Below are 26,932 nucleotides of genomic sequence, written 5' to 3'. Positions count from 1 at the left end.
ATATTTTCTTTTATATTTGCTCACTGAGTCTTATCTTGTTGTTTTGTTTTGTTACAATACACCCAGATGGGCTACTAGGTTGTGGTATGGTGATTGCTGTAGGTTTTGAATCACTTACATCCTGTTACCAGCTTTTCTGAACTGTTACCAGGTATATAAGTGTATGAGTCCATTCACTATTCTTGAATAGAATCAGCTCAGGTGTCCTGATAGCTGGTCACCTAGTGTGTGGTGTAGGCTCTCATCTATTATCTTAGAGGAGTAGTGGTGATGGTTGTATGCACCAGTTTCTATTAGTGGCAGGGGGTCACATTTCAAGGAGGGCAGGATGCTGACAGCCTTCCTTCAAGTGTCAGTGAGGTAGGTGTGGTTCTATTCTCTAGAGCACTCTGGTGGGTGGGCTCTGCAGCTGTATCTTAGGCACCCAATGCTTGGGAGATGTCACTATTCTCAGACCCCTCTAGCAGGTGGCTAGGTGTTGTGGGTGGAGTCTCAGCCCTCAGTTCGCTGCTGTGGATCAGCGAGGGCTCTGTTTAGTAGGTAGAGAGGTATCTGACCTCCATAACTTGCCTTTCCACTGCTGAGCTAAAATAATTATGGTGAGATCTCTATCAGAATCGCCTTTGCAGTATAATAGCCACCTAGTTACCTGTAGGGTGAAAGCCAAAGACTATGGGTCTGTTAATGCCTGGATGGAGCTGATTCTGTATTGTTATTCCAGTTTAGGGAAGTCAGGGAAGGATTTTTTCTTTGATTGTTAAATGCTGCTTTTCTCAGGCCAGGGGAATGGGTTAGAAAAGAAAGAAGAAAAAAAATCCAGCAGTGCACTTCACTCTCTAGCACAGAGAATTCCAATGTTAATGAAGCTGGCTGGGGCAATGAGGGGTGGAATCAGATATATAGAAGAGAGTAGCCTGGGAAAATATACAAAGTTTACTTATGTTGTTTGGTGAGGACTGTTTTTTCTGAGATTCCAGAGCATTGTGTAGCTTGTGTGTGGTGGCTGGATCCCTGCTGAGACTGTCCCAGAGGGTTAGGGCTGCGTCCATGCTCACACCATCTCAGGAAGCCGCAATCAGCTCCCCCACACTTAGTCCAAAGCCCAGCACCAAGGTTTCCTTTCTGGGACGCTGCACTCCAGGCTCCAAAACCAGTCGCTGCTTCCCCATGGTTTTTCGTTTCCCTGTCAGCCGCGTCTGTTTGGAGCCTGAATGTGCTGCCTGGGTCTCCTCCGAGGTTCTTCCTGAGGGTTAGGCCTACATCCGTGCTTCCCTGTCTCAGTAAGCCACAATCAGCCCCACCACTCTGGCACCAGGGAACCGTGAGGGCTCAAGGCTGTGGCGTGGGACACTGGCTCCGGAAGTGGTCCCTGCTGCAGTGTGGCTTTTTGCTCCCCTGTCACTCAGGTCAACTCCTTAGTTCTGTGTTTGATGGTCAGGGTTTGTAGATTGTCCTTTATGTAATTGATTCACTTGTTTTTTCGAGTCTTTGTTTCAAGAGGGATAAGCGGAAGCTTCTACCTAGTCAGCCATCTTGGTCCTGCCCCCGTGTCTGCCTCTTTATGTGATTTGATATTGACTGTTGTCTCTGAGCAATCTGTAAGTTATTGTATCAGTTTATTTTATGCTTGCTTTTTGTATCCTAGCTTCTTGCTTTGTTTAGTTTTGGTATACCCAAATAAGCCGCTTGAGTGCGCTAGGTTGATTATTTTCACCTTTGAAGCTCTCATGTACTATCACCAGATGGCTAGCACTGTTACCAGGCATATGAGCCTAGGAGTTCATTTAGTTTTCTTGTATGGATTCAACTCAGGTGCCCAGGTAGTTGGTCATAAAGTGTGTGGTACGGGCTCTGTCCTACAGTCTTAGAGGGGCAGTGGTTATTGGTGTAGGCAGAAGTATCTGGCTGCAGTAGGGGGTCAGGCTCTGATCAAGGCAGGGGTCTGACAGCTGTCCTCTGAGTGTCTGTGAGGAAAGTGCATCCCTGTTCTGTAGAGCACACGGGTGGGTTCTGCAGAAGGGCGATGGGTACCCAATGCTTTTGGTTGTAAGTTCTGGGAGGTACTACTTATCCTTGGAGCCCTGTCACAGGTGGCTAGGTATTGTGGGTGGAGCCAGCAGTCCTTAGGCCCCTGATGTGGGTAGGTGAAGACCCTGTTTAATAGGCAAAGCAGTGTCAAACATCAAACACCCATCTTTCCACCGTCCAGCTGAAACCATTGCAGTCTGGCAACAAGGGCCTATTCTCCTGAAATGGGCCCACACAGGTCCATGGTGGGGTGAAAGGTATTCAAAGCCCATGGACTGTCTGTGCCTGAACAAGAGCTGCTTCTGTCCTGAGCTCCCCAGCTTAATTGAGCTGGCAGATTATCTTTCCCCCAGTTGTGAACTTATACCTTCTTCAAGGATGGAAGAATGGCTCAGAGTGGTACCAGGGCCTATCTCAGGCCCAGGGAAGTTGACAGCCACTGAAGCCGGCTTGGGGGCTGGGGGCGTAGTAAAATAAACACAAGTAATTAGCTTTTGCCGAGAGTGCCGTTCTTCTCTTGTTCTGGAGGTGTGAGTGGTCTGTGCAACTTGCTGTCCTTCCCTGAGCTAAACGCCTGTGGAGCGCTACTGCCAGCCCCACTGCAGTCGCTCCAGGGAACGGTGCCTGAGGGTTCCTGGCTATTCAGGTCCAGTAACTCCTCTCCGCTTCTGAATAGTCTCTCCCTCCCTCCGCCGCTGAGTCCGTTTTCTTACTTTGCCTTTGATGTTCAGGGCTCCTAGCTTGTCATAAATATACTTGCTTCGCTTGTTTTTTCGGGTCTTTTTTGTAAAAGGGATGACTGGCGGCGTCTCACTACTCTGCCATCTTGGCCTCGCCTCTCTAATATAATCAACAATTGTTTAAAAAAAGAAAAAAAAGAGTGAAACCTGTAGAAACAACAAATAACAGAATGAGATCCACAGAAAAACTAGATATTTGAGCTATCAGACAAAGACACTGAAATAACTCTATTATGTTCAAAGAAATAAAGGCAAGACTTAGAAATTTGGCAAAAAACTAGAAACTAAGAAAAAGATCAACTTAGAAATTCAACTGAAAACTATAGCTGAAGTTAAAATCTTAATGCATGTATATAACAGCAGATTAAAAATGCTGAAGAGAGATTCAGTGAACTGGAAGATACGTTGGAAGAAAATAGAGGCATAGACAAAAGAAAAAATATATAAAATATGAAAAGGAATAAGATATAGAGAATACAATGAGAATATCTAGCATAAGATACTTTAAGAAGGAAGAAAAAGAATGAGGCAGAAAAACTGAGATTATGGCTGAGAATTTTCTTCAAATGATTTATGATATCAAGTCACAGATCCTAGAAGACTTACAAAACCCAAACCAAAAAAAAAAAAAAAACCAAAAAACCCACTGCCGTCGAGTCGATTCTGACTCAAAGCGACCCTACAGGACAGAGTAGAACTGCTCCGTAGAGTTTCCAAGGAGCGCCTGGTGGATTCGAACTGCTAACCTTTTTGCTTAGCAGCCATAACACTTAACCGCTGCACCACCAGGGTTTCCTTATAAGACCCATGTAGGGTAAATACAAAGAAATTCGTATCTAGGTACATCATAGTAGGACTGCTGAAGCTAAAGACAAAAAACCCCACAAAAAAGAAATAATTTAAAACTACTTAAAGAATGGAAGAGATTATCTTTAAAGGACAAACAAAAAAACTGACTGATGACTTCTCTAGAGAAATAGTGACAACCCTACGATAATAAAAAAAAAGACAATAAGATGATATATTTAAATTATAGAGAGAAAATACATGGCAACCCAGAACTCTATGTTGAGGAAAAACATCATGAATGAGCAAAGACCTTTTGTTTTCAGACAAACAAAACCTGGATAAGTTAACATCAGCATGCCCACAATCAAGAAAATTCCAAAGGTATTCTTCAAGCAGAAAGAAAATAAGGAGAAAGGCTTAAGATGCAAGAAGGAATGAAAGTTAATGAAACGAGTAAAAATAGAGGATTACTGACTGCATAACATAATAAGAATAGACATTATTGGGTTTAAAATATGTAAGAAATTAGAATGTATGATAACTACAGCCTTTTGACTTTTATGGCTTTATGGTCAGGAAACATGCTGTGTAATATTTTGATGTTTTGGATTCTGTTAATGCTTGCTTTGTGGCCTAATACGTGGTCTATTCTCAAGAATGCTCCATGAGCGTTAGAAAAGAAAGTTTACTTGACTACCATTGGGTAAAGTGTTGTGTTTAAGTCTATGAAACCAAGTTGGCTGATTGTGGTATTTAGATCTTCCGTGTCTTTATTACTGACTGCATAACATAATAAGAATAGACATTATTGGGTTTAAAATATGTAAGAAATTAGAATTTATGATAACTACAGCTTTTTGACTTTAATGGCTGTATGCTCAGGAAACATGCTGTGTAATATTTTGATGTTTTGGATTCTGTTAATGCTTGTTTTGTGGCCTAATATGTGGTCTATTCTCAAGAATGCTCCATGAGCGTTAGAAAAGAAATTTTACTTGACTACCATTGGGTAAACTGTTGTGTTTAAGTCTATGAGACCAAGTAGATCTTCCGTGTCTTTACTGAGCTTCTTTATGGATATCCTGTCTGTCATCAGAAGTGGTATGTTGAAGTCTTCTACTATTATTGTGGAGCTATTTCTCTTTTCAATGCTGTTTGAGTTTGTTTTATGTATTTTGGAGCCCTGTCATTGGGTGTATAAGTATTTATTATGATTTTGACCTCCTGGTATATTGACCCTTTAATCATTATATAGTGTATTTCCTTTTCCTTTGTGGAGGATTTTACTTTAAAGCCTGTTTTATCAGAGATTAATATTGCCACTCTTATTTTTTATTGTAGTGTGCTTCATGTATGTATATATATATATATTTTTTTTTTCATTCTTTGAGATTTAGTTTGTTTATGTCTTTGAGTCTATGGTGTGTCTCTTGCAGTCTGCATACAGACGGATCATGTTTTCTAATCCATTCTGCTACTCTCTGTCTCCTTATGGGTGCAATTAAACCATTTACATTTATCGTAATTATTCATAGTTAACGAGTTTTTTTATGAGTTTAGTGCTGTCATTTTCATCTTTTTTGTGTATGTCTTGTTGGCATTTTCCTTATTCCATTTAATTTTCTCTGTTGAGTCATTTTTCTTTGTGCATTTTCTTTCCATCCTCTTCATTTTTGTTGCCTTTGTATTTACTGCTAATTTATTTTTTTCTGTGCTGAATCGTTTTTCTTTTTAGTCTTTCATCTTCTTCCTTGTTGTTGCTTTTGTATTTGCTGAAAATTTATGTTTTCCTTGCTTTTTTTAAATTTTAATGTGTAAGATTGTTAGTTTCCTTTGGGTTACCTTAACATTTACGTGTTTTTCTAAATTTAAACCAATCTTTTATTTCTTTATATCGTCTTGACTTCCTCTCCATATGAAAAATCTATGACTACATTATTTAGTCCCTCTTTTTTGTGTTAATGTTGTCATCTTTTACAGATCATTGTCTCTGTTTCTACATTTTCAGTGTTTTAGCTTTCATTTATTTGTGACATCCCTATGTGGGTTGATATCTGGTTGTTCTGTCCCGTGTTCTAGTTTTGGGTTGTTAGCTGATGTTATTGATTTTCTAACTGGAGAACTCCGTTTATTATTTCTTGTCATATTGGTTAGGTTTTTAAAAATTCCTTAAACGTCTGCTTGTCTGGAAATGTCCTAATTTCACCATCATATTTGAGAGACAGTTTTGCTGGATATATAATTCTTGGCAGGCAATTTTTTTTTTTTTCCTTCAGGGCTTTGTATATGTCGTTCTTGCCTGCATGGTTTCTGCTGAGTAGTCCGAGCTTAGTCTTACTGACCCGTCTTTATAGGTGACTTTTTGTTTATCCCTAGCTACTCTTAAAATTCTCTCTTTATATTTGGTTTTGACAAGCAAGATTATAATATGTCCTGGTAACTTTATCTTGGCATCTACCTTGTGTGGGGTTCAGTAAGCATCTTGGATACATATCTTCTTATCTTTCACAAGATCAGTGAAGTTTTTAGCCAAGAAGTCTTCAACAATTCTCACTGTGTTTTCTGTTATCCTCCACCCCCCACCCCGATTCTGGTGTTCCAATCACTCTTGATAGAGTCCCGCATAATTCTTAGAGTTTCTTCAATTTTAAAAAATTATTTTATCTGATTTTTCCTCAAATAACTTGGCGTCAATTGCTTTATCTTCAGTCTCACTAATTCTGACTTCCAGTGCCTCAATTCTGCTCCTCTTGTTTTCTATTGAGTTGTCTAATTCTGAAATTTTATTGTTACTCTTTTGGATTTGCTTGCTATCTTTCTATGGATTCTTGCAGCCTGTTACATTTGTCATTATACTCTTGTCTAACCTTCTTAAGTTCCTCTTTTGTTTTATCTGTGTGTTCCTTGGCTTGTTCTTCGTTTTGCGTGATCTCCTCCTGGATCTCTTGAAGAGCTCGGTCTCTTAATCTTTTAAATTCTTCCTGCAGTAATTCCTGGAATTTCTCTTCATTTCGAAGATTTCTTGATTTGTTGTTTTGGGAGCTTCCTGAATCCATCATGGTCTGCCTCTTTATGTTATTTGATATTTACACTTGTCTCTGAGCCATTAGTGAGTTATTATATTCATTTATTTTATGTTTGCTTGCTGAGTCGGAATCTACTTGACGGCACTGGGTTTGGTTTTTTTTGTGTGTGTGTGTGTACTGTGTCCTAGCTTCTTGTTTTATTTTGATATGCCCAAATAGGCTGCTTGGGTGAGCTAGTTTGATTATTGGCACCTTTTGAAGCTCTTACGTCCTGTCACCAGGTGATCAGAGCTGTTACTAGGTATGTGAGCCTAGGAGCCCTTTTACATTCTTGTATGGATTCAGCTCAGGTGTCCAGGTAGTCGGTCACCAAGTGTGTGGTGTAGGCTCTTACCTACAGTCCTACATAGACAGGGTTGATTGGTGTAGGTACAGGTGTCTGGCTACTGTGGGGGGAATGACTGCCCTTGAGTGTCTGGGAGGAAAGCATGTCCCTGTTCCCTAGAGCACATAGGTGGGTGGGTTTTGCAGCCAGACCATGGTCACCCAATGCTGTTGGTTGTAAGAACTGGGATTCACCACTTACTCTTGGACTCCTGAATTGGGTGGCTAGGTGGCATGGATGGAGCCACCAACCCTCAGGTCACTGATGTGGGTAGGTGAGGACCCTGCTTAATTGGCAGAACGTTGTCAAATATCAGAAATCTGCCCCTCCACTTTATAGCTGATAGAGTTGAAAATAGGCTTCAGGTATATACCCTGTCGTAGTGTGCTAATGAGAGCCTATGCTGTTGAAATGGGCCCACACAGATCTATGCAAGGGTGAAAGGCATTCAAAGTCCTTGGACCCCTTATATCTGTGCCTTCCCTAAGTTCCTGGCTTAGGGAAGCTGGCAGATTATTTTTTGTTGTTTGTTCCTGCTCCAGGGCATGTGATAGTTCCTACTTCTGGCCCAGGGGACCCAGAAATAGCCAAAGCTGGTCCAAGACTGAAAACAGAGAGGGAGGAAGCAGGTAAATGGGAGAGATGTTCTTCCCAAAGGGGATGATTTTTGATTTGTGTGGCATTTTAAATGCATGTACTTATCTTTTGCCAACTTAGCACTGCTTTTCACTGCTTATGGAGGCTTGTGTAGGCTTTCCACCACTCGATCTCTTCAGATGTGGAAAACATGTCCCGAGCGTCACTGCTTGCGTCACCGCACATGCCATCCGATCCAGCCTGCAGGGTGCTGGTTTGTGCCGGGTCAGGTCTGTCAAGCTCTCACTGCTTCTGAACCATATTCCTCTCCCCCTGCCACTAAGTCCAATTCTGTAACTTCACCTTTGATGTTCAGGGCTCCTAGATTGTCATATATAATCGATTTACTTCTCTGGGTCTTCGTTATAAGAGGGGCTACATAAAGCATCTGACTACTCTGCCATCTTGGCCCCACCCCTACAAGAGACATTTTTCATCACATTCCTGAATCTGACACTATCACAGAAACTTATCTCTGAGAAAATGAAATAGGGATGAGGCAGTAGGCAGAACAAACCCGTTGGGTTGGAGTCAATTCTGATGCATAATGACCCTATAGGTCAGAGTAGAACTGCCTCATAGGGTTTTCAAGGAGCGGCTGTTGCATTTGAACTACTGGGCCAGAGTATATTTGGAGCACTGGTGGTGCAGTGGTTAAGAACTCAGCTGCTAAGCTGCTCCATGGAAACCCTATGGGGGCAATTCTACTCTGTCCTATAGCGTTGCTGTGTGTTGAAATCAATTCACCAGCAATGGGTTTGGTTTTTTGATTTACATGCCTACATGAGTAAAATTTGACTTGAATCTCTAAACTTAATTCTAACGTAAGAATGATATTGTAGCACTTCTCCATAAAGGTTTGTCTTAAGTCATCAGGATAAATCCAAACCCACTGCCGTCGAGTCGATTCTGACTCATCCCGCCCCTATAGGACAGAGTAGAACTGCCCGATAGAGTTTCCAAGGAGCGCCTGGTGGATTTGAACTGCCGTCCTCTTGGTTAGCAGTCGTAGCACTTACCCACTATGCCACCAGGGTTTCCTCATCAGGATAAGCCTGTGCTAATTTATTGGATACCTTCAGGAATTCTTCATCAGTTATATTCACATTAAGAAGGAAAAAAATATCAGAAGGAACTTCATACATCCTTACCCTTCATTTCATGCAAGATTCAAGTGTGTCAGTGATGGTGGTTATGTAAAATTGATTCCTGGCACTCAATACTTCTGGAGCATTTCTGTCATTTACTTGTTTCTTCTAATGCTTCTGCAACAATAAACTGCTTGATAATCAGTATTTGGCAGTATTTGTTTTATTGTGTTTTCAAAATATTCTCTTATGTAAATATCTTGTTAATAGCTGGTAGAGATCTATGCATGTCTATAAATTTACTTCTGAATCTTGGAGAATTGACTCGTCAAATGAAAATGATGGAATATATTATTATACATAAACATAAATACATGGTCTGTGTTTCCATTTCGTTGGCGACGTTTTAAGCTTCTGTTCTGGTATCGCCTTTTTGTGACTGGTCTTCAGCAATATTCTCTATGGCACCTAGAATCTGGGTGTGTGATTCCAGGATTGCACTCGTTGCTATAGCATGTGCTTCCCAGTGGTTATTAGAAAGACATTTTAATGCTGATCATTGCCTATGAACAGCTCATCGGTGAATAGAGATGGCAAAAAATTTGTAAAATATCTGAATAGAAGAAAAAAATCATTTTTTTGACAAAAATCCATTGTGATACATCCTACAAAATTAAGTGAATATGTAGCACCTTGGTACGAAAATGGCGTATTCATTACATTCTAGAATTTTCTGTTGCATACCTTTATAATGCAGTGACATTTCACAGCATTGTCATAGGATTGGTCTCTGCACTTAGAAAAATCAATTTTGCAAGCTTCACATTATCAGTGAAACACTTGCTTTGCAATGTCTTTACCAGTATGATTTTTTAAGCTAGGAAATGTGATAAATCACCACACAGGTTTTCTATCTGTTGGAGATATGGATCTTTAAACAATCCTTAGCTGGCCTGTATGAGAAGGCTCAGAAGTGGAATCCACAGACAAAATGAAATATCGAGCTATGCTTATTTCACTGACAGTAGTTGATTGAACTTCATCACTTATCAAGATTATAAATTTTTTACACATTATTTTAGAATTATAGGATGGATTGCCCTTTCCTGTGTTACCATATTTTGAGATGTGACTTGCTAAAAATAGATCAAATGAGCAACAAGTTGAAGTCAACTTTAAAATTTTCCATTTCGTGGGGACCCAAAGACTTCATTTCTTTTTCACGAAGATAGTCCCCATTCGGTGATTGTTATGACAACAAGGACACATTACAAAATGGCTTTTCAATACTGATGTTCATTAATTTGTGATTCCAGTTCATAAGTTAAGCCAGAACAATGTGTTTGGTTTAAATATGATAACATGATCTCTGTGAATTGAACTATTTTCATGTTTACTGATCCTATTCAATTTGCACCAATTGCTAAATTCATCTGTAACAATTCAAGAATTAAGTGAGGATGACGGGTTTGTTTGGTTAGTAGGTTTGCAAACAAAACAATACACTGAGCTGACTGATGGAGATTGCAGTAGCCACTCCCTCTTATAATTTTCATCATTAACTTTGCACTCTAGAAAAAATTCTGGCTATAGAACTTTGTTTACCATCCAGGAATTTTCAACACAAATTTACAAGTGGACAACTGTAATGTTGAGAATCACTTGGGCCTCTTTTGATCCAGTAATTTACTTCATTGAAAGAAAATTATTCCACAAGGCAGGATCTGCATTTCTGTTATTTATGGGGTCTGCAGATGTGACAATTTAATATTCTTAGTTTCACTTTCTAGATCATTACTAATTTTTTTTTTTTACTACAGCAAGAAATGGATGCAGAATTTGGAACAAATCCTGTTATATTTGTATTGCCATCCTTAATTTCAGCACTAGTGGTACTAGTAGGATGATTCCCACCCATAAGCACGTACCTTTAATGGAAGAAGTCTCTTCTGATTTATTACATTCTAAAAAGGAATTTGGGGATTGTCTTTAGGGATTCACAAATCATTTTCTTTTTATCTCCTGCAGGCTTCCATTTTTGCACTCCACTTAGTTATTGCCATTTCATTTTGCCTGGATATAAAATTATGTCACTTTTTAAATTTGATTCTACCATAACAATAAATTTGAATAATAGAAAGTAAATTTATAAAACAGGTAGTTTATAAAATAAAATTTAATTTAGAATTTAGACATTAACACAACAAATTTGTATTTGAAAATTAAATAACTCATTGCTGTGGATTAAATTTTAACTAACAGTGACCCTATTGGACAGAATAGAACTGCACAGCAGGGCTTCTAAGGAGAGGCTGGTTGAGACCTTTTAGTTTCAGCCAAGCTCTTAACCAAATGTTCCACCAGGGCTACATTTGAAAATTAGTAAGTAAAAACGTTAATTTGGACCATGAGATTTTGTTCTTCAGGTCTTAGATAGTCCAAAGAAATAGTACATGATATTCTTCTCCATGGACTAATTCCTCCTGAAAACAGGTCCAAAGTATGTAGGATGTAGTCTGGCCATCTTTGCTTCTAGCCTAGGGTACGTTCTGGTTATACTTCTTTCAAGATAGATTTTTTCATTCTTTTGGCAATTCATGGTGTATTCAGAATTCTTCACCAATACGACAATTAAAAGGCATCAGTTCTTCTACAGTCTTCCTTATTCATCAGCCAGCTTTCCCACACATACGAGGCCACTGAAAACACTGTGGCTTGGATCAGTTGCATCTTCGTTTTCAAGGTGATGTCTTTGCTTTTCAACACTTTAGAGGTCTTTTGCAGCCAGTTTCCCTAATGCAATGCATCTTTTGATTTCTTAACTGCTGTGTCCATGCGTGTTGATTGTGGATCCAAATAAGATGAAATCCTTGACAACTTCAATCTTTTCTCCGTTTATCACGATGTTGCTCATTGGCCCAGTTGTGAGGATTTTTGTTTTCTTCATGTTGAGGTGCAATCTCTACTGAAGGCCGCGGTCTTTGATCTTCATCAGTAAGTGCTTCAAGACCTCTTATCTTTTAGCAAGCGGGGTTGTGTCATCTGCAAAATGCAGGTTGTTAATGAGTCTTCCTCCAATCCTGATGTCGTGTTCTTCGTATAGTCTAGCTTCTCAGATTATTTGCAGATTAAATAAGTATTGTGAAAGGATACAACCCTGACACACACCTTTCCTGACTTTAAACCACGTAGTATCACCTTTTTCTGTTTGAACGTCTACCTCTTGATCAGGTTCCTCATCAGCACAATTGAGTGTTCTGGGATTCCCACTCTTCGCAATGTTATCCATAATTTGTTATGACCCAAGCAGTCAAATGCCTTTGCATAGTCAATAATACACAGGTAAACATCTTTCTGGTATTCTCTGCTTTCAGCCAGAATCGATATGACATCAGCTGTGATATCCCTTCTTCCATGTCCTCTTCTGAAACCTGCTTAAATTTCTGGCAGTTCCCTGTCAATGTACTGCTGCAGCTGCTTTTGAATGATTTTTAGCAGAATATTACTTGCATGTGATATTAATGATATTGTTTGATAATTTCCACATTTGGTTGGATCACCTTTCATAGGAATAGGCGTAAATATGGATGCTTGCCAGTTCGTAGGCCATATTTCTTGGGATTAGACAAGTGAGCGATTCCAGTGCTGCATCCATTTGGTGAAACATCTCAGTTGGTATTCCGTCAATTCTCGGAGGCTTTTTTTTCTCACCAATTCCTTCAGGGCAGCATGAACTTCTTCCTTCAGTATCATCGGTTTCTGATCATATGCTACTTCCTGAAATGGTTGAAGGCCGACCAATCCTTTTTGGTATAGTGACTGTGGGTATTACTTTCATCTTCTTTTGATGCTTCCTGCGTCATTTAATATTATACCCGTAGAATCCTTCAGTATTGCAACTCAAGGGTTGAGTTTTTTCTTCAGTTCTTTCAGCTTGAGAAATGCTGAGTGTTCTTCCGTTTTGGTTATCCATCTCCAGATCTTTACACATGTCATTATAATACTTTTTCTTCTCAAGCCACCCTTTGAAATCTTCTCTTCAGCTCTATTACTTCGTCATTTCTTCCTTTCACTTTAGCTACCCGACATTCAAGAGCAAGGTTCAGAGTCTCTTCTGACATCCGTTTTGGTCTTTTCTTTCTTTCCTGTCTTTTAAAGGACCTCTTGCTTTCTTCATGTGTGATGTCCTTGATGTCATTCCACAACTCACCTGGTCTTCAGTTGTTAAGTTTAACACGTAAAATGTATTCTCGAGGTGGTCTGTAAGTACAGGTAAGATATACTCAAGGTCGTACTTTGGCCCTTTTTGACTTATTCTAATTTTCTTCAGTTTCAGCTTGAACTCCCATGTGAGCAATTGACAGTCTGTTTCACAATCGATCCCTGGCCTTGTTCTGACTGATGATATGAGTTTTCCCATCTTCTCTTTCCACAGATGTAGTCAGTTTGATTCCTGTGTATTCCATCTGGTAAAGTCCACGTGTATAGCTGCCGTTTATGTTGGTGAAGAAAGATATTTGCAGTGGATGAGTCACTGGTCTTGCAAACTTCTTTCATGAGATTTCTGGCATCATTTCTATGAGCAATGCTGTGTTTTCCAACTACTTTTCCTTCTTTGTTTCCAACTTTAACATTCTAAAGACCAGTAATTATCAATGCATCTTGATTGCATGTTTGATCAATTTCAGGCTGCAGACGTTGTTTAAAATCTTCAATTTCTTTGTCTTTGGCATTAGTGGTTGGTGCATAAATTTGAATAGTCATATAAACTGGTCTTCCTTGTAAGTGTATGGGTAATAGCCTATCAGTGACAACATTGTACTTCAGGCTAGATCTTGAAATGTTCTTTTTGATGACTAATGTAACGTCATTCTTTTGACTCTGGTGGAATATCCGTGTTTGTAAGACTGCTCACAGACTGTTTCACCAGAGAGTTTTCTGGTACTGCAATATCTACCACTAATCTCTGTGATCCCTTTGAATGGGCAAAATAAGAATAGTGCTATAGATTTCTTCCAAATACGGAAAACATAATTATGAAAATGTTCTTGCTGTTGATTATGTTCTTTACCAATTTGTTTGTATGGGATTTTTGATACTTCACTTGAAAAATGAGTCCAAGGTACTGTGATGTGATTGTTTACTTTGTGTGGCCTTTCTAGCCATGGTCTTATAACATCCACCCTGGTGCTTGGGCAGGACTGTGTGATAGGGTAATTGTGGCTCACCAAGGGGATTGTTTAGTTTTCCCTTCAAAGAGCACCAGTTCCAGAGCAAAGAGGAGGATTCAACTCCCATCAAGGAAGAACAGCCAGGAGCTGAGCATATATTATGGACCTGAGATCCCTGCACTGAGAAGCTCCTAGAAGCAGGAGACTGAGATAGAGAGAGGAAGCTGTAACCCTGAAGACGGTAAGATGCCATGGCAGGAGAGACCAAGCAACAGGGACCCGGCTATAGGAGATGATGGCCCATGGAGAAGGAAAGCTGAGTGCCTTTGGAGAGAGGCCCAAGGCCAGGCAGAGGCACGCCTATGAGCACAGGAGGGAAGAGGCTGTCCTGATAGAAGAACTGTATTCTGAGTGTCTTTGAGCCTGAGTTGTAACTGTTACTTCCCTAATAAACCCCATAATCATGAATATGGACTGCGAGCTCTGTGTGGCCATTGCAATGAATTATTGAACCCAGCAGAGAAGTAGGGAGTGCTGTGTGAGGGACAGTTGGTGTCAGGGTTAGTGAAGATGGTGGAGAGAGGGTAGTTTTTCACCAATGCCTTCAATGCAGCTTCGATTTCTTCCTTTTATACCATCAGTTCTTGATCTTATGCTACCTCTTGAAATGGTTGAAAATTATCCAGTTCTACTGCAGTAGCTATATTAATATCAGACAAATTATACTTCAGAAAAAGGAGTCTTATTGGGAATAAGTAGGGACATAACATAATAAAGGTTCAATTCTCCAAAAAGATACAACAATCCTAAATGTGTACGTATTTAACAACAGGGCTCCAAAATACAAAAACTAATAAATCTGAAAGAAGAAATGGACAAATAAGCATTTATAATTGATATCAATACTTTTCTATCAACAATTAATAGAGCCCTGCTAGTTGAAGTCCAAAGCATCTGTGTGATGTCTATGTGTGTGTACGTATGTGTGTATGTATGTATATAGTATAAAGACAAGTAATACAGAAATAAACATAGATAGATGTTGTAGTCCTTGGGAGGTGCAAACGGTTAATGCATTCAGCTGCTAACCAAAATGTTGGAGGTTTGAGTCCACCCAGAAAGACTTCGGAAGAAAGGCTTGGCGGTCTACTTTTGAAAAATTAGCCATTGAACTGACACACTTGAGTGTCAGTACTACTCTGACACACATGAGTCAGATCAGCTTAATAGCAATTGAATGATTTTTTTATTCATTCTGCCGATATTTGTCTTTTAATTGGTATCTTAGGCTGGGTTCTCCAGAGAAGCAAAACCAGTGAGATATATATTTAAATAGATTTATATCAAGGAAATGGCTCACGAGGCTGTAGAGGCTGGTAGGTCTCAAGTCCACGGGTCAGGCTGGTGGCTTCTCCTGACTCACGTAGATGCAGGGACTGCAGAACTCAAGATCTGCAAGTCATACAACAGGTCTGTGGCTCACAGGCTGCAAAGGCTGACAAATCTCAAGATCGGCAGGTAAGCTGGCAGGCCGTGGCTCACAGACTGTGGAGGCTGATGAATCCCAAAACTGGAAGGGAAACTGAAGGTTCAAATCCCAAAAACTTGAGATCAGATGAAGAGGAGCCAGCTGCAGGATTCAGAGTGAGCAAAAGCTCAAGAGCCTTGCCAGAAAGTCCACCTATATTGGATGCAGTCCACACCCGCAAGGAAACTCCCTTACATCTTATTGGCTACTCACAGCAGATCCCATCATGGAGGTAATCGCATTATATCACATCTCATCATGGAAGTGATTTCATCCGTATACGACTGCTAAACTACATCATAACTGCCAAAGCACTGAGAATCATGGTCCGACAAAGTTGACACACAACTTTAATGATCCCAATTGTGAATTTAATCTATTTATATTTAAAGCGATTAATGATAAGGAAGGACTTATATCTTCTACTTTGTAGTAGGTCATATATGTATTTTGTTGCTCATTTTCTTCACTACTGTCCACTTTTGTGTTTGACTGATTTTTTTCAAGTGTACAATTTTGGTCCTCTCCTTATTTCCTTTCCTTATATTTTTTAACTTCTTAGTGGTGACCATGAGGATTACAATTAAGATCTTATATTTATAACAATCTTCTTTTAATTAATATAAATTTAGCTTCAACAGTATACAAAATTCTGCTTTTATTCAGCTCAGTTACCTCCCCTACTTACGTTGCTGTTACAAAAATTGCATCTTCATACATTGTGTGTCCATTAAGAGAGATGTGTAAGTATTTTTATGCATTCGTGCTTTAAATCATGTATGAAAAAAAGAGAGCCGTGATATAAAAATATTACTGACTTTGTTTTATCTAAGTAGTTACCTTTACGGAGTCTTTGTTTCTTTTTATGGCTTCCAGTTACTGTCTAGTGTCCTTCCATGCCAGCCAGAATGATTCCCTGTGGCATTTCTCATAAGGCAGTTCTGCTACTAACACACTCCCTCAGGTTTTGTGTATCTGGGCATGTCTTAATTTCGCCTTCATTTTTGAAAGATAGTTTTGCTAGATATTGACATCTTGGTTCATAGTTTTGTTTCTGTATTTTTTTTTTTCCTGTGCCTTAACTACATCATCCCACTATTTTCTTGTCTCAATGGTTTCTGGTGAAAAATCAACAGTTAAACTTGTTGAGACTCTCTTGTACATTAGGAGTCACTTATCTCTTACTGCTTTCAAGTTTCTGTGTTTGTCTTTTGACATTTTGATTATGTCTGTCTGTGGATATCTATGTATTTATTGTCCTTTGAGTTTATTGAGCTTCTTGGATATCTAGATGACATTTCGGACCCTTCCAGTCATTACGTTTTCAAATATTCTTTCTGTCCTTTCATCTTTCTTTCCTTTCTAGGACTCCTTAATGAGTATATTGGTATGCTTGATGTTGTCCCGCAGGTCCCTTAGGCTCTGTTCATTTTCTTCATTCTTTTTCCTTTATGCTCCTCAGTTAGAACAATTTCAGTTGTGCTTCTTCAAGTTTACATTTTCCTGCTTTCTTGCTCAAATCTGCTGTTGAGCTCCTCTAATGAAATTTTTATTTCAGCTATTCTACTTTTCAGCTCTGTAATTTCTTTTTGGTTCTTTTGTATAATATTTCTTTATTAATATTTTCTACTTGTTCATACATTCTTCTCTTGGTTTCCTTTTTTTTTTTTTGTCTATGGTTTCTTTAGCTCTTTGAGGAAATTTAAGACAATTGGTTTAAATCTTTGTCTAGTAATCCCAATATCTGTGTTTCCTTAGGGATGCTTTCTGTTCATTCTCTTCTTTCTTCTTAACAAATGAACCATCCTTTTCTGTTTCTTTTTATGACTTAAAATAGTGTGTTGAAAACTAGATATTTTAAACATTATAATGTAACTCTGGAAATCAGATTCCCTCCTGTCATTAGGGTTTGCTTTTTTTCTTTTTTTTTTCTTAAATTGTTGAGGGCCAGTCATCCATTTGCTTAGTGATGTTCCCAAACTATTTCTGCAAAGATTGTATGTCTTCTCATGTGTGGACACTGAAGTTCTGTTCTGTTATGTCAGCAGTCAGTTCATAACCTGACAGTGATTTCTTTAAAAGCTTGTAGCCAGAAAGAAAAAGTAACATTATCCCAGTCTTTGCAGATTGGCTCTGAACTGGGGCGCTCTTTCAATGCTAAGCAAGAGTGCCTAAAACTCTGCCTTAGCCTTCATTTCCTGCCCCCATGGAGCCCAAAGATCAGCCAGAGGTGCAAGCCCAGAGCTTTGTCAGGATCTTTATGAGCATGTCTTCATCCTTAGGCAAGAACATTGCACTCCAGATTCCTCAGTATATGTGGTAGCCCTTCAAAGCCCTTAAACCACCAAGCGTCTTCCTCTCAGCCTCCTTTTTTCCAAGCTTTTGGATGTCTCTGCTGTTTTCTCTGTCCTTCATCCTTTGACCCTGGAGTTAGGACCAATTCTTTGAGGTTTGTACTCCTCAGTTTCCATCACATCATACATTTTTTCTTGTGTGCTGTTGAGTCAATTCTGACTCATAGTGACTATAGGATGGAGTAGAACTTCTCCAAAGGGTTTCTTAGGCTGTAATCTTTATGACAGGAAACGGTCATATCTTTCTCCTGTGGAGTAGTTGGTGGATCAAATCAAAAGGTTTAAGAGCTGAGTGCTTAACCACTGCACTACTGGGGCTCCTTTTGACATCATGCATCATAATAGACTTTTAACACACCCCTCAGAAACATAGAAGTCCATAAATTATCAAGGATACAGAAGATTTAACATGTATAAATATACCAAATTGATATATATGTATGTGTGTGTATTATCTAACCACTAAAGAATATACATTCATCTCATGCACATACATAGTGTTTATAAAAATTGACTATATACTGTGTTATAAAGCAAGTCTCAACAAATTTCAAGAGTCTGCAATAATATAGAGGATACCATGTAAGTACACCATAATTAAAAAAGAAACCATCTTAGAAAAAGAAAATACAAAATCTCCATGTCCTTGGATATTTTAAAATACTATGAGTCAAAAAAGACATCATGATGAAAATTAGAATACATTTTGAAGTGAACAATTATGAACATAGTGCATGTAAAAAGTTGTGCAGTACAGACAGTATAATATAGGAAACTTATAGCCTTAAAAATATAATTGGAAAGAACAAATCTTGAAAAATAAGTGAGTTAAACATCCATTGAAAATGTTGGGAAAAAAACAGAAACAAACATTCATAGAAATTTTTGTTTCTATTAATGATTGAATACATGCAACAGACGATCAACGAAGACTAAAGTTGATTCTTAGAAAATGCTAGTAAAATTGACAAACTTTAGGCAAGACTGATCAAGAGAAAAAGAATGAAGGTATAAACAACGAATATCAGGAATTAGAAAGAAAATGACTACAGATCTTGCAGAACATAAAGATAACGTGAGAATGTTATGAACCATATTAGTCAATAAATTTGCAAATTTAGGTAAAGTAGGCAAACGTATCCTACCATGTAAGTTAATAACAATGATTCAGGAAGAAACAGGAAGCAAAAGTAATTCCACAACTGTTAATAGAATTGAATTAGAGCTCAAACTATTCTCAAAAAGAAAACTTCATGTCAGATGGCTTTTCCTGCAAATTCTGCCAAATATTCAAGAAATATTTCACAAATTCTTCAATATAAAATGAAATATATACCCAAACTCCTTTTTAAAGCTTGTAGAATGAATATTGATACCAAAACCTGACAAGAGCAGCACAAGATGGGAAAATTACAGGCCAATGTCACTGATGAACATAGATGCAAAATATGAAAATAAATAGGCAAAACAAATGCAGCAATACTGTGAAGAAGATTATATTATGACCAAGTTGGGTCTATCCCAAGAATTCAAGGTTAGTTTAACATTCAAAAATGAATCAGTATAATTTGCCATATGTACAGGAAAAATAAATGTGATTATATTAATAGGTGTAATAAAATAAGTATTTGATAACCTTCAGCATCCACTCATGTTTTTTAAAAGAACATCTAGCATGTCACGAGACCAGAAGAACCAAAATGTTCCTGGCTACTGTCGCTGAACATTTTGATCAAAGAGTCCATAGAAAAGCCCTGATCAAAAGGGGGAAATGCAGAACAGAATTTCAGATTCTCATGAACCCCAGACTTTTTGGAGCCATTGAGGGTGAATGAACTCCTGAAACTATTGCCGTGAGATATTCTTTAAACATTACACCAAAAGCCTTCCCTTGAATTATCTTAAAACTGAAGTATAAAAAAGAAAAAACCAAACTGTTGCTGTTGAGTTGATTCTGACTCAGAGACCCTGTAGGACAGAATAGCACTGCCGCATAGGGTTTCCAAGGTGCAGGTGGTGGATTCAAACTGCTCTTCTTTTGCTTGGCTACCGTATCACTTAACCGCTGTGCCACGAGGGCTCCAGAACATTAGCTTACTTAACTAATAAAAGTGGTCTACCTTGAGCATATGCTCTTTTAAGAACTGTCTACATGGCATCAGATTGACAACAGCTACTGAAAAGATTAGATAGGAACCTTAAGGAGCAGTGGGTTTATGTTAATGACAGAGGAACAACTCAGAAAAGGAGGGTAAGAATAGTTGCACAACTTGAATGTAACCAATGTCATTAAATTGTGCAGGTAGAAACTGTTAAGTTGGTGTATGTTTTGCTGCATACATTCTCCACCAGAAAAAATAAATTTACAGGTAATAATTAACAAAAAATGTCAAGGAGAGCTAAATATTTTGAAAATAAGACAGATTTGCATGTGAGGGAAGGAGTGGGGTGAGGTGTTTTAGATTAATAGTCAGAAGGCTTATGGGAGCAGGATATTTGAGGAGATAACTGACCTATATCAAAGGAGAGAATAGCTGTATGAAGTTCTGGAGGGAGGATATTGCCAATAAAGGCAAGAGTTGTTTCTGAGGCCCTTAAATAACCAAGTGTTTTGGCATGTTTGAGGAAGCTCAGGAAATAAGTCATGGCTAGTTAGTGTGGAGTGAACCGAGGGAAGACTGTTAGGAAATGAGGTTAGTATGGTGGGCAAGCCCCGCATCATGAAAGACCATGGGAAGGGTTTGGGAATTTTTCCTAATTGCCATGAGAAGCCACTGAGGTGATGCTGTTATGTAGACTGTAAGAGGGAAGATCGGTGGCACGGAGTCCATTTTTAACCAAGAGATGATGGTGGCTGTAAGGTGGAGGTAGTGAGAAGTGGATAGAGTCAGGATTTATGTTAAGGTAGTGCCAAGAGTCCAGAATTTGTATCAATGGATTGGATGCAAGATTTGAATAAAGGAGAGAAATCAAGGGTGATTTCTAGGTTTTTGTCCTGAACAACCCAGAGGATAGTGAGAATATTTGCTGAGATAAGGAAGACTGGGAGGTAAATAAGACACTTGAAGCAAGAATTTTATTTGAACCACATTAAGTTTGAGATGCCTAGTAGACATTCAAGGGGAGATGTAGTCAGCCATGGGTGAAGGAACAACAGGGCAGAGTGTGTAAATGAGGGTATCCTAGAGCTCAGGTGGAATTGACTGCCATGAATTGGCTCAGATAACCTAGACAGTGAGAAGTGATGAGTGATGTTACTTAAACAGGGCATGGAAATCAATGAAAAAGGTGTGGGAGTGGCAGGGAGGCTAAGGTAGAGAAGTTTCTCTCTCCCTAAACCTGATTGGCTGGATTTGAAGACATCATAAGTTCGTGTATGAGAAATATCCAGGAAATTACCAGTTGATTTAATAAATTGATAACAAAGTCTACCTTTCAGCCAAAGATTGAAAAACAAACAAACCAATTGCCATCTAGTGGATTCTGACTCTTAGGAACCCTATAGGACGGAGTAGAACTACCCCATAGGGTTTCTAGGGAGCAACTGATGGATTCAAACAGCAGACTTTTGGTTAGCAGCTGAGCTCTTAACCACTGCACCACCAGGGCTCAGACCAAGAATAACACACGTGAGGAACTTACTCCTTAGTTCAATCAAGTATGAGACCAAATGGGCAATACCTGCTCAAAAGCAAAGATGAAAAGGCAGGAAAGGGCAGGAAACCTGGACGAATGGACATGGGGAACCTGAGGTGGACAGGGAAAGGGGGAGAGCGCTGACACAAAGTGGGGATTGCAACCAATGTCACAAAACAGTTTGTGTATCAATTTTTGAATAAGAAACTGATCTGTGCTGTAAACTTTCACCTAAAACCCAGTAAAATTAAAAAGAAAAAAAAATCAAATAAAGCTCAGTATAAAAAAAATAGGAAAAGAATCATTTTAATGGGAAAATGTAGATTGTAAAAATGCGTATGACTCACCCCCATTTTAAAGAGTGTAATATTCTGTAGTTTGATATATATTTGCACTGGAAGCTTGGAAGCAGACTTAGAGACGTGAATACCTCAGGTGCTGGGATTTAAAAAATACATGGTTTTATTTTTTAAAATTCGTCTGTTATTGGTAGTTTAAAACAGGTCTTCAGTTATCAAAATATCAAAAATAATCAAAAGAATACCTGTATAACCTGCTTTTTAAATAAAGAAAATCCACTGAGATAGCTCACAACTGGCAATTCCCCAGCTGGGTAATCGGCCAGGTGAGGGGCATCAAGGCGACCAGGTGAGGATGGTCCAGACCAAAAGGAGAGGAGAGGAAGCCCCACCCAAGCGTTGGGGGAGGGTGCAGAGGGCACCTCCTCTAAGGGTCATTCGTTTGCTGACCTCCGATGGCCGTCTCCGAGCCCACCAGAGGGCTCCCTGATGGCTTGACACTGACCATTTGGCCTCGGAGAGCCTGAGAAGCCACCAAGGGAGGGTGTGGTTTAAAAAATATATTTCAATATATACATTCATATTTACACTCTATGCCAGTCTCTGTGCTTCTAGTCTTGTTTCCGTGCAATCATGTAGGTAATATACATAATATGTATTTCTTTCGAATTCATCATTCTGACAGTCTTTTTAAAAACAAAAACCAAACCCATTTCCATGGAGTCAATTCCAGCTCGTAGCTACCCTATAGTACAGGGTAGAACTGCCCTATAGTGTTTCCAAGGAGTGTCTGGTGGATTCTAACTGCCGACCTTTGGTTAGCAGGCGTAGCTCTTAACCACTACACCACCAGGGTTTCCAAAGACTCTTCCCTGGCTGGAAATCCCTGGCAGTGGCGGTGAAAATGCGGAATCCTAGCCACTAGACCACCAGGGAACCGACAGGCTTTTTAGCGTGTAGAAATTCAAATTTGTAATTTTGGAGATTCCCCCTCTTTTTTTCAAAATGGGGGGCATTGAGATGGAGGATTTTCCCATGCGCACCATCCTAAGGGATTTAATTAACCCATAGTTGAGACATGGTAAACATCTCAAGAAATTATTGCCTTTGAGAAACTTGAGGGTGAGTAGGCATATCACCTGATTCCTCTTAAACTCCTTTTAAAAACCTGACTTGAAGACTCACCTGCCTTTTTGAATAAGTGCCAGCTTGAATAGGCAGGGTTCAGGGAATTGCCAACCAAAGGTATGGTTTCTCCAGAGGCCTCCAAGGGGTGTAAAAGAAGAGCGGAGCCAGACCCCGTGCTTGGGACACACCCTTGGTATGAAATATTTGAGTGTGTGTGTGGTGGGGGAGCACTGGGTGTGGGAGAGTGGGGTGGGTGGGTAATAGGGAAATGCCTGGGGTTTTTTTTGTTTGTTTTTAAGAAACAGTGTTTTACAATTTTTATTTATTTTTATTTTTTATTACAGTGAACAGTTCAGTGGAGACATGTTCCTTATCTGCAGGGGCTAGTGGAAGTGCTGATAGCTGAGAATGTAGCCTGCTCCCCAAGTGCGAGTTGGCATTTTGGAGAGAAAACTTGATGTTTGGAGCACTGACTGGCCCTGCCTTTTCTAAATAATTAAGGGTGGTGGGGTGGTGGTAAGAGAAAGAGGATGGTCTATGAACACTGACCCTGGAAAATTAACCCGAGTGTGTGGGTTGTGGATAGCAGGAAAAGAACATCGCCCGCAATTGACAGCAGTGCCTTTATTTATTTATTTATGCTTCTTTTTAGTTCTGAGTTGTTTTTAAGCCAGAAATTAATGGGGCCACCATGAGTTTTCAGAGAATGAGTTTTACAAAAATCTAAGTGTTTTAAATATTGCCAGGATTTACTTATATATGCTGTATATGAGAAAAGTCCTTACAGTTATAGGGAGGAGAAAGAAAGTATATTCAGGAATTAAATTTTCACAGTTCTCTGAATTCTTATGTTTCTCTTGTTGTCCGTTTTTCTTTTTTTGTCCTTCATCCACCCCTTCCACCTTGACCCACTGTCTTCATCATCTAGTGCTGCCATAACAGAAATACCATGAGTGGATGGCTTTAACCGAGAGAAATGTAATACCTCACATTAAAGTAGGCTAATAGTCCACATTCAAGGCATCAGCTCTAGGGGAAAGCTTTCTCTCTCTTTCAGCTCTGGAAGAAGGTCCTTGTCCTTAGCCTTCCCATGGTCAAGGAGCTTCTCAGGTGCAGGGACCCTGGGTCCAGAGGGCATGCTCTGCTCCTGGTGCTGCTTTCTTGATAGTCTGAGGCCCCCAACTCTCCGCTTGCTTCCCTTTCCTTTTATCTCTTGAGAGATAAAAGGTGGTGCAGGCCACACCCCAGGGAAAGGTGACCTGAGTGAGGGTGGTGTTACAATCCCACCCTAATCCTCTTAAAGTAAAATTACAATCACAAAATGGAGGACAACTACACAATAGTGGGAATCATGGCCTAACCAAGTTGAGACACACGTTTTTTAGGGTCATAATTCAATCCATGACACCCACCAAACCAAACTTGTCACCATCAAGTTGATTCCAACCCGTAGTTGATTTGAACTCATAGAGACTGTATAGCATAGAGTAGAACTACCCCATAGAGTTTCCAAGGACTAGTTGGTGGATTCGAACTGCTGACCTTTTGGTTAGCAGCTGAGCTCTTAACCACTATGCCACCAGGGCTCCTCTTGATCCACAGTCCACCCTAATTCACCACTGTGTTAGAAAAAGGTTTTGATATTCTAAAATGAGAACTTTTTACTATACTTTGTGTTAGTGGTTGCTTTTGGTATGTCTTTAAGCACTGAACAGTTACCTCATACCCGTTAAAAACCCATTGCCACTGAGTCTATTCCAACTCATAGCGGCCCTATAGGGCAGAGCAGAACTGTGCCATAGACTTTCCAAGGAGTGCCTGGTGGATTTGAACTGATGACCTTTTGGTTAGCAGCTGTAGCTCTTAAACAGTACACCACCAGTGTGGGAGGGGTTTAATTGATAACATGATGTCTGGGCTCCAAGGGAGATGGAATGGATGTGCAGGAGAAGGGCATGCAGAGTCTTCCTGTATAGTCCCCAGAACTCTGTTCAAGATCATAACATACCTCAGTAATCACTTGAATCTAAACATACAACTTTAACAGTTGATGTAAATGACTTTACACATGAATTTTGGAACTCAACTCTTTCTCAATGGAAGTTTCTTCAACTAAGCTGTTTGTTTGTATTGCCTTAACAATTATGAAAGCTAACATTTATCGTGTTCATTCTGTGTATAAGGCCTTTTTCTAAGTGCCTTGTGTGTTTTATTTAACCTGCGTGACAACCTTTTGAATAAGACCCATTTTAGAAATGGGAAACTGAGGCAGTGAGAGGTAAAGTAACGTGCCCAGAACACCCAGCTGATAAATTGAGTTAGGATTTAAACCCAGGCAGTTTGTTTCAGAATTTGCTTATGTAATCACCGTACGTGACAGCAGTGAGCCCTAGTGACTCTGTGGTTAAAGAACTTGGCTGCTAACTGAAAGGTCAGTGGTTCGAACCCACCAGCCTCTCTGTAGGAGACAGATGTGGCAGCTTGCTTCAGTGAAGACTTACAGCCTTGGAAACCCTATGCGGCAGTTTTACTCTGTCCTTTGGGGTCACTATGAGTTAGAATCGACTTGATGACAGTGGGTTTTGGCACATAATACTAATGTGCAGTGTATTCTGTATGCCGTGTATATGTTCAGAAACTAATTTTCCGAACATTTCTGCCATATATAGATTACCAATCCAGTTGCCATTGAGTAGATTTTCACTCCTGACGACCCCGTGAGTTTTCAGAGTAGGACTGCCCTCCATGCGGTTTTCAATAGCTGTGACCATTTGGAGGTGGATTGCCAGGCCTCTCTTCCAAGGCAACTGAGTGGATTTAAACTGCCAACCTTTCAGTTAGTAACTGAGCACTTAACTCTTTGTGCCACCTAATACATATATATACTAGGAGGTTTTCCTCCTTATTTGTACTTTAATGATTTTTAGACTCTTATGAATACTTGTTCCTGGCAGTGAACTAGATGCTAAAGAACAGAATAGGCACATGTAAGCCTCTCTCACCTTCTCCCTCCCCTCTTTCACAGAGATGAAATGAAAAGGAATTAATGAAGACAGATCATTGGATTAGGGCCCATACTCAGGGCTCTAACAGCATGAGGAGTTTCTCCTGTCACTTCAGTTCTTGTTCAGGAATTGGCACCTCCTTTTTGTGAATCACAAAGACCAGTGCTTTATATCAAGCCATTTAGATTTGGGGTATGGAGCAGTGTCATTGAATCAGACAGTGTTCCAGTACTATTCGTAAGATTTCACTGGCCAGTTGTTTTTAGAAATAGATCACTAGGTCCTTTTTCCTAGTCCGTCTAAATCCAGAGCTCCACTCAAAGCTGTCTACCATGGGTGAACCTGGTGGTATTTGAAATACCGGTGGCATAGCTTCCAACATCACAGCAACATGCAAGCCACCACACTACAACAAACTGACAGAAGAGTGGTGGGCGTTAAAAAATGAGAAGAACCAAAAAGAGTGCTTCTTCCATGTCTGCTGATTTAGAGGAACCATGAGAAATTGTCAAGTGAAGAGTGATTCAGAGAAAAACATTGGTAGAGGGTGACCTAATTTCCATAAAAAACAAACAAGTGAATGTCCTTACGTGTGTCCCGGCAAAAAGCAGTGTGTAAAAGGGTACATATGTATCTTTGGACACTGGACACTTTGGGGGAGCAGGTACAATATACTTATGTGGGGATGGCTCTTATTATAACTTCTATATACAAATCTCTATTGTTAAATGTGTTATAAGAATGTAAAACCTTTTAAAGTTTAGTAACATCATACGTGTATGTGTGTGTATTTGAAACTTTTTTTTTTTTTTACTATGTTATATATGTGTTTTTTAGTTATCTAGTGTGGCTATAGCAGAGATACCACAAGTGGATGGCTTTAACAAACAGAAACTTATTCTCTCACAGTTTAAGAAGCAACAAGTTTGAAGTCAGGGCACCAGCTCTAGGAGAAAGCTTTTTCTCTTTGTGGCTCTGGGGGAAGGTCCTTGTCATCTATCTTCCCCTGGCCTAGGAAATTCTCAGCGCGTGGACACTGGGTCAAAAGGAAGTGCTCCACTCCAGGCACTTCTTCCTTGGTGGTATGAGGTCCCTCTCATTTCTGCTCACTTTTCTCTT

The 26,932-nt window shown here is 39.6% G+C and overlaps 1 long non-coding RNA gene across 1 annotated transcript in view; it reads right to left on the bottom strand.

Moving 5' to 3' along the window:
* Positions 1-12,108, bottom strand: part of LOC135229465 (uncharacterized) — a 641,317-nt gene extending 629,209 nt beyond the window's left edge. The window contains exons 1-2 of the long non-coding RNA XR_010320163.1: positions 10,621-12,108; positions 8,756-8,869 (exon numbers count right to left, since the gene is read on the bottom strand). This is a non-coding gene — a long non-coding RNA (uncharacterized LOC135229465). The remainder of the gene's footprint in view (positions 1-8,755; positions 8,870-10,620) is intronic.
* Between the last annotated feature and the right edge of the window lie 14,824 nt (positions 12,109-26,932).

This window comes from Loxodonta africana, unplaced genomic scaffold, assembly GCF_030014295.1.
Source record: "Loxodonta africana isolate mLoxAfr1 unplaced genomic scaffold, mLoxAfr1.hap2 scaffold_31, whole genome shotgun sequence".
NCBI lineage: Eukaryota > Metazoa > Chordata > Mammalia > Proboscidea > Elephantidae > Loxodonta > Loxodonta africana.
This window is presented reverse-complemented; position numbering and strand designations above follow the sequence as displayed.